The following is an 8,888-nucleotide window of genomic DNA, read 5'->3' as shown; positions in this document are numbered from 1 at the left end:
TGCCACCCACAGATACTCCAAACACATCTTTCCCAAAGCCATACCTATTATGTAACTGCGTATGATATTTTTGTGTGCTGTTTTGAAAGTTCAAAGCAATAGCTAACCTCCACCACTAAAAACTGCTATCTTTATTGTAAATAACCTTTGAAATTCATTTTTACATGATTATGCTTCAAACAGTTTAGCATAATATAGCTAAGCCTGGTTTGGGGAGTTGTCTTCTAACTCTGTATTTTAACAACATTAACCCTTCTGCATCCAGGTAATGCTTTTATAACGTCTCTGTTTCCTCTCCCGAAATGCAAACATAATACTACCAACAGGTTCAATTTTTAGACCTCTCCTGAGAACAGAATATGGATATCCAAGTCCTCCTTGCACAACAAACACTATGGGCAACACCATAACTTGTATCCAAAACACCACAAGTTTCCCAACGGCATTCACCCTACTCATTCCTTTTGAAACGAACATTAGAGATTCAGTCACGTACTTCAAACCCTGCTCAAAGAACAGACACCAGCAGGAACAAGTAACGATCCTACTGTGGTCAATGGCATAACTCTGACAAAACTTCGGAATAAAAGTGGTGTCTACCCTAGCCAAACAAATAGAAACAAAACTACAGCCAAGTAATATCAGCCAGTTCAAATGACAAAACAAACGTCCCGCACCATTCCAAACGTGTGAGTGTCTCAAGATACGTCCACAGCACAGTTACCTCAAAACCATTAGCACAAACAACTATAATCAAAAACATCACTCCAATAAAACTCCCACAGCACTCAACTACAGCACTGCGTTAGCGCGGACTAAGAAGTACGCCAAAAAAACATTACCCATAACGACCTCCCTGCGTAGACAATGAGAAAAGCCCAACAAAGTCTGGCCCCCGAGACAGCAGAGGAGCAGATGCAAGGCAGCTATCATGACTGGTCAACAGTAGTTGGGAATCCCAGCTAGCTGACGGGGAATTTAGTTGAGAGCAATGAAGGAACATTACTCGGTAACAGAAGCACACTGCCTGTCCCCGCCCCCACAAAACTATCCCAGGATAAAACGAAATTTTCAATTACAGAAATACAGATTATCTTACATTAAGTGAGAAGATATATAAGGAAAAAGCATTGTTATATATCCTGCCAAAACCACTACGCTTTTCATTTGTGGCATTCTCCATTTATAATGTCCACAAAGATTTGCTACTTTCTTGGTTTGCTGAACCACTAAATATTTTCCAGCAAATTAAACACTTGTGCCGCATTACTAGCGACCAAGATTCTCAAAAACAGCTCTTGTTGTGTTACGTATTTCCCTTTTGCCACAAGGTCTGAAGGGCTTTGAATGATCTTCTAAGCCTATTTAAGCAGTGTAACTTTTAGTGTTTTGACAAATACAGTATTTTTGCTATATATAACTATGAAAAAAAAAAAAAACCAACATGGAATTCACAGACAGAGATGATTTCTAAATAACACTTACCCTCACCACCATAAAACCAGCTCAGACTAGTCCACACACCGCTCACATTTCTACCCTTCACTTCCTGCCACTGCAACACTAAAAATTTCATACGTAACATAAATCTACTATTCTTTTTCTTCCAATGTTTAGTCATTACAGCTCTGAGAATCATTAGCCTTCCTACTGCTTACAAACAGGACAGATCATGAAATGTATTTCCCCAAACCACATATAAACCAAAGATTAAAAACATCCACCTCGGTCACATCATTCTTCATGCAAGTGGTACTTCCTGAGACTAACAGAAACAAATCGCACAACAGTTTACAATAACATCTCCAAAACCTCTCTTTACATAAAATCACTTACAAAAACTCTTGCTACCGACTCGGCAGCACTATGTACCTACCATTTCTTGGAAAAGCTGTACAGTTCAGTGTTGTTAATTCTAAATTACCTTCTTGCTAAAGTACAAGTCTTCTAACACCCGATAAAGACTCCATGCCTCTTAGAAAATGTGATCGTTTGTACTCATTCAGAAGCAGGATGGGGCCATAGTAACCACTCAAACTTTTTAGTCATGAAATGGAACCTCTCAATGTAATAAAATTACATTTAAGAAGGAAAAAGATTGAAAAGCATGATTTCTTATCTGGCTTTCCTGTCATAAGTCTTCAGCTTGGTATCTTGGAGGACCCTGAGAAAAGAGTGGGTAAATAACCCATGCATTGCTATTAAATTTATGACAATGAATTTGCATATAAAATTGTAGAGAAATATTTGGATATTACCTTATGGCCACATTAAGTATCCTTTAACTTCAACTAGCAGTGCAATGGATATGCAACAGAAAAACAAATTCTCACCCATGGGTAATTACAACCTCCCTGCTTAAATTCCTAAGCACTTCTTTTCCTACAGTAACATTCACTTTTCTGTGTTTCTCAGACATAAGCAAGTGCTTCTAGTGGCAGCCTCATGTTGTAAACATTTGTGTGAAGAGAAGATGAAAGCTCAGTAAGTAAGACTGGTTTTGAGTAAGGAGCTTGGGTTACATATCAATACCACCATAATAAAATCACCAGAAGCTGGCCTGTTTCTGTTGAGCAGTCTAACCCTGCAGACTCCTAATTTCACTGTCTATAAAGTTTAGTTATTTTCTTCCTCCACCTCCAAAATAAATACTAGGAGAAAAGAAGTGTTTGCTTGCCCAGTCAAAATCTCCAGAAGACCAAGTATTCCTTCTTTTTGTTTTTATTCCATACCAATGCTGTGTGCAAAGTTCTGGAAAAGCAGTCTCTTTTTCAATATTCTCTCTTTTCTTCCTTGCTGAAAGAATGGTAATCGCAGAAGTCTACCAAAGGGAGGAAGAAACCAAACATACAAAGTACGATGTCTTTAAATATATGTCATTGATATACATAAACACAAGTGCTGACTACTGCCAAAGCCACAGAAGAAATAGCAAGACAAACAAGAACAAAAAAAGGAAGGTCTTCTTTGTTCTGACAATCTAACCCATAATACTTCCATTTAAAGGGGAAAAATACACATACCATGTAGTGATAATGGGATCTTGCCTTAGGAACTCCACAAAAGAAGTGAGAAATTATTAAGCACCTATAATAGGTGAGCAGGAGGAAAGATAGGGGATATAAAATTTGATCTCTTCCCCCCATGATGAGCCACTAGCAGCCTCGCAGGAAGAGGAACGCTGGGGATCTGCAGCCAGGAAGAAGCCTTTAACCACGCTAGGAAAAGCACAAGGACAGGATTCAGGCGTACTGGGATGCTTGGCCTACTGATCCCCAAGGCGGGGGGAGTGCCAGCTGTCCACTACTCTATCCCTAAGCTACAGCAGAATGACACCATCCTTCCTTCTCCACGACAGCTCCCACGGCTTTCCCTAGTTATTCAGGCTGCACACAGGGCACCGGATTTAAATTGTTACAGAAGACCTTTCTAAGACTTTTCAGATTTCACTCCTGCTACCAGACCTATCCAGGTACCACTGAGCTCAGGAGGGAATGCCAGCGAGGCGAAAGGTTCAAGGGCTTTCAGCCAACAACATGAATCGCTCCAGCAATTGCTCCTGCCATTACTAAAATGAAAACACCTAGAATGAAGTGCAGTAGCATCATGTAAGATGCTAGTAAACAACAAACAGAAAGAAAAAACAGACTGAAAGTCAGAAAGAATATCCAGCTGTAACGGCAAAGGGGATTTTAGTAACAAAAATAATTGCCAACGATGGAGAAAATATTTCACCAGACTACAAAATTAAGAGAGTTGGAAAACATTAGTAATAGTACTGCCTAGCTCTTACATAGTCTCTTTCATCCACAGGCGTCAAGACTCTTTCCAAGTTGGTAAGATTCACTATTCCTATTTTAAATTCCTTCAAAAGGAAGCATAAACTTGTAAGTGATTTGCATCAGGCTGTCCAGATCTCTCAAGCACTAGGCCTGTACCCTATCCACTTGGAAGGGCTGCCTCTTCAAGCCTTCCACACACTGCTACTCACATTTTTTGAGATGGGAATTTCTCCCTGAATCTAACCTTTGAGCAGAAGTTCTCTCCAAACTACAGCCCTTCTCCTGCAACAAGATCTACTAATACAGATCCCAAAGCCCAGGAGCAGCTTCTCCGAAACCAATGAGATTTCACAAAGGGAAAGGATCCTCCATGACAGATCGGGAAGCAGAACTGTGACAAATTACAGATTAAGATGCTGCTTCCACATGTGTCTCTAATTTTTTAGGCTGCTGGGGAGAGACAAAAACCACCCCCAAAAAAACAAACAAACAAACCAACCCCACAAAAATAAACCAAAACCAGCTATTACAATCTTTCAAGTCCTAGAGCCATCACTTTAATAAGACTCTTTCATAGAAAAATTCCTTTGGCTCACTTAAAAATTCACCTATGAATTAAAGGAGGGGAAATACACAAGTATGTTTCACAAGTCAAAAGAGCTCACGGAGGTGAGGAGTGATAGTAGAAATGTGATTTCAGCTGGAGAGGACGGGGGGAATAATTTCTGCTTTCGTAACAAATTACAAAGAGAACTCAAATTTATCAGTCATGATACATAAAATGTTCCTTCACTCACCAATAAAAATCCCTGTTCTGCTCTTTAAAAGTTCAACAAAAAAAGCTTAACTCAGCTTTCACCACTCACAATTCCTACGCTGTAAAAGCCAAGCCTACCAACGTCTGATTCATCTGAGAGGGAATCCCTCGGTTTGCATCCCGAGGAGGGGGAGGGAACGTGGTGGTCACAGGTACACCTTCCCCTCATCTAAATTTCAACTGCACGCTCAAAATTAGCTCCTCACTACAGAGGACCAGCAAGCTGCCCAGCAGTCCCACACCGAGTTTTCCTTCACAATCTGCTATGACCCAAAAGTACTGAAGCAACCGAATTTAAAACACATTATTTTAAAACCTCTGTGTTCTACTAGTCAGTCTTGGAAAATAATGCAAACTTGCTAAGTATCACTTCATTTAATTTGGGTTTGTTTTGTGGGGTTTTTTTCATTTTTCCAAAGGAATGTGCCTTTTCTTAGTATAAATAAAGGTGAGGAAATACTTTATCCTTTGTCTTGTTTCAATTATACTATTTATTAAGAACAACAACATTAGAAGACCCCAACAATTCAAACACTTCCAACAAGACTAGCCATGATGCACTCAATCTGTCAATCGGGATATTAATTTTTAGGATATTTTTGTGTATTACAACTGAGTTATTTTATTTCTTCAATGAAAAGCAAAATATATTATGTTATTTTAAAACTTCATCAGAAGCTTGCTGTACCTCTGATAATGCAAAAATCCTATTACTTTGTTAACTCTTACTCATTTTGTCATTAATTGGAAAGCCACCTTGCAACCATTTCCCTGCAGTTACTTCTTAATTTCCATCAATGGTATATTTAATCATATTGCTGTAGCCAAACAACAACTGTTTGACTAACAATGCACTAAAGCCAAACAACTTCACTCATCTGGAAATTAATGGACATGACCCACCCCAAGAGGGGTCACATATCCTCCCCCTGCATGGGATTTGCCCTAAATATATATATAGTCTCCGCTGAGAGGACAGTATCGCAACTGCAGTATCAACTCTCCTATTTTCAGTTTCACAACAGTTGCATCGTACAAAAGGTGATCTCGGGATCTGTGTTAGACCTCCCAACTTCTAGCCACTCGGCCCTGACAAAGCCTCCTACAGAAAACAAAAATATAATCTCATCTGCCCATCGTTCGACTGCTCCAAGGGTTAATTTTACAACAGCTGTTAAATGCTTTCAATTTATCTTTCTATCCTTCAACAAACCCTACCTAAGCCTTTTTTTTTTTAACTTCTATTTTATTACTGTTATTTCCTGGCTGTCGCCAGCCGTTCCCTCCCGCCCCGCCCGGTACAAAAACAAAGCTGACTCCCACCCCTCTGCATCCCCCCACCGTCCTCCCTGACCGAGCACCCCCGGCGCCTGGGGAAGCCGGGCTTGTGCGAGGCAGCTCCGGCTCTCCAGGCTGGCCCCTCCGCCTGCCCCCGCCGCGCCAGGCGCAGGGCCGCGCCGGCCCGCCCCGCCGGCGGCTGCGGGCCCGCGGGAGAGCGCGGCAGCCCCGGGGCTCCGGCCGAGCCCGCCCGTAAACAGCCCCCGAGCGGCTGCCGCTGCAGGCCCCTCCGCAGACACAGGGCCCTCTCCAGCCGGCACCGCTGAGCCTCCGGCCCGGCCGGCAGCCCTCGCTCGGCCGCTCGGCCGGCTGCGGGGCACCGCGGGTCCCTCGAGGCCTCCTCGGAGCCCTCTCCGGCCGGGCCCGGCCGCCCTCGGCCCCCGCGGGGGGCGAATGGGGAAGTCCTGACTTACCTGTCATTACTTTCTACGCCATCTTGGATCCACTTGTCAACGTCCCCACAAAGCATTGTGGGAAAGCCCTCCCCCGCCCTCCTCCCGGCCCGGCGGCCAGCGGGGGAAGGCGGAGGGCGGCGGGGCGCTGCGGCCGGGACGGGGACCGGCACCGGCACCGGCACCGGGACCCGCGGCGCCGTCTGCGGCGGCGCGGGGAAGGGGCGGCTGGCGGAGGCCAACCACGGCCTCCAGGCCGCCGCTCTCCCCTCACGCAGCGGCGTGAGGGGGCACTGCCGCGCCGCTCGGGCTGCAAACCGGCAACCTCGGGTTTTTTTTTTTCCTCGTTTTCTCTATTATTTTTTTTTTTTATCGCCCCCTCCCCTTTCCTTGGAGTCGTGTCGCTGCTTCTTAGACGCACGCAGCAACGGGCCGAGGGGCGCGGGCGGAGCGCTGCCCGCCGGGGGAAGACGCGCTGCGCGCCCACGGAGCTGGCGCGGACTGTCCCCCGTTCCGCGGGGGCTGAGGTGCGCACACACGTAAGAGAAGGTCCCGCCCGGTAAGCTGCGAGACAAAGTCCGCCTGTGCTGAAAGCGCTGGGTGGTTTGTTTTTTTTTTTTTGTCGCGGTTAATCTGCTGTTGTGGGTTTTGTCGTTTGGTTTTTTTTTTCTTTTTCCCGAAGTTACTGTCCTTAAAGAAACTTGCGGAAACCTGGGTCCGTGCGCGGAGGCTGCAGCCAGGTGATGGAACAGCTCACGTTGTGCATCGTGTTTTAAAACCCCACCTGCTTTTGGTGAAGGACTGTTGGTAACGCGTCTCTGGCTGCGCATGAATCCCACAAACTGCTTTGCATAACAGTTTTATTTCCACGGAGTCATCTTCCCTGTTAGCTGTGTTTTCAAAACCTTTGGCAATCAGTTCGCGATACCTACGCAGTTTTGTAAACTGGCTTTTTCAAGGCGTTCCTGGCTCAGCTGTCGTGGCTGGGCGTCCCTCGCTGTGCACAGGCCGCCGTGCTTTAGGGCAAAGTGGACAAGAAATTGGGGAGGAGGCAGCTTACTTCAGGATCTTAATAAAGTTTATCAACACAGCAGGATTCCAGTGTTTTTAAAAAACTTTTCCTTCTACTTTAATTAAAATAATTACAAGACCCAGATCATTTTAGTATTGGATTTTCCTAAATACATTTATATTTAAATTTACATTTAACGCCTCCTAACTCTTTGAACTATAACCACCAGCCAAGCCTCTGATGCATTGCCGCTGCAAGAAAATACTTGTGCCCAAGAGTATTTTCAATATTCAGCAGTAATGCATTTATAAAGAGAGAGCTCCTTGCAAAAATGTAAATGCAGAAGGAAATAAATTTAAAGAAATTCTTTTGCTTTTGCAGCCCCAGACTTAAAGCAGTCCACTTTTTAATTCGACTTTATAAATAAGGTTGGGAGAATAGTTAACTGTTTCGGTGCCCTGCCAGAGGCCATGCCAGAAGGGATCGTGGTTGGTCCCAGGCTCAACCCAGGAGACGCCATTTCAGGAGGACGAAAACACTCCTGTGGAGCCTGCCCGAGTCCCTGTCTCTGCTGGTACCCGGCTGCCCACCTCGGACACCGTCCCGTGAGCCTGAAGGGCGTGCTGCGACTCTCAAGTGTCTTCCATGGGCACTGTGCAAGGAACAGGGCACTTACGGTGAATCAGATAAAGGTGAAACCATGTTTGGGATCTGACTTAACTTTGTGTCTTGTTCAGTCCAGATTGTTGAAGTGGAATTAGTCCTTTTATTTTGGATGTAGGTTGTGTTTGGTGCCAAACGAGCTTTTGTATTACTAGTAAATTTTTGTGTTACAAAATGCAGGGAAGGTTTTCTTTAAAAGAAATTATAATTTATTTTTTTTTAAATAAAAAAAGCAGTGGAAAATAGAATGAGTTTTATATGTGTGTGTATATATATATAAAAATATGCATACATCCTCTGGAGTTCAGTTTGGGGTAAGACAGAAATTTGCTGGGTTTATTTTTCATATAAAGTGTCATTAAGTTGTGAGTCCATTTGTTCTGACAGTATTTCTAGGAATATATTCCTGTGCTAAGAAAAAAATTGCATGGCTAGTGACTGAGTTATACAAGGAAGGATTAGTTCAATGACACCATTTTTGTTGCTATCTGTCTCTGTTGTTTTAAAGTTCCTAGATTGAAAGTACTGAAAGACAAAGACTGCTGTACAAAGATGACAACTCTGCACTGCAGAAACAGCCCAGAAAGGAGCTGGGGAAAGACTATGGCAGCAGGGGAATCCCCCGTCTTAGAAAAAGTGCTGTGTATAAAACAATATGGGGACTGTGCCCTTACACGCACTGCTTTTTATGATCTTCTTACTTAAATTAAACCTCTTAGCCCCCATATGAAGTGGGTTTTACTCTGTTTTGTGGACTGGTTAATTATATTGCGGAAACCCTAAATGGACGTGCCAGGGGCTACAGGGGGAGCCAGCAGTTCTGCGATGGGGTTGGCTGCCAAGGGCTGTTTTGTTCAAGTACTGTCCCTGACCCTGCAAGATTG

The sequence above is a fragment of the Leptosomus discolor genome, chromosome 15 (genome assembly GCF_034619465.1).
Source record: "Leptosomus discolor isolate bLepDis1 chromosome 15, bLepDis1.hap2, whole genome shotgun sequence".
NCBI classification, from domain to species: Eukaryota; Metazoa; Chordata; class Aves; order Leptosomiformes; family Leptosomidae; genus Leptosomus; species Leptosomus discolor.
Note: the sequence above shows the minus strand (reverse complement) of the source record.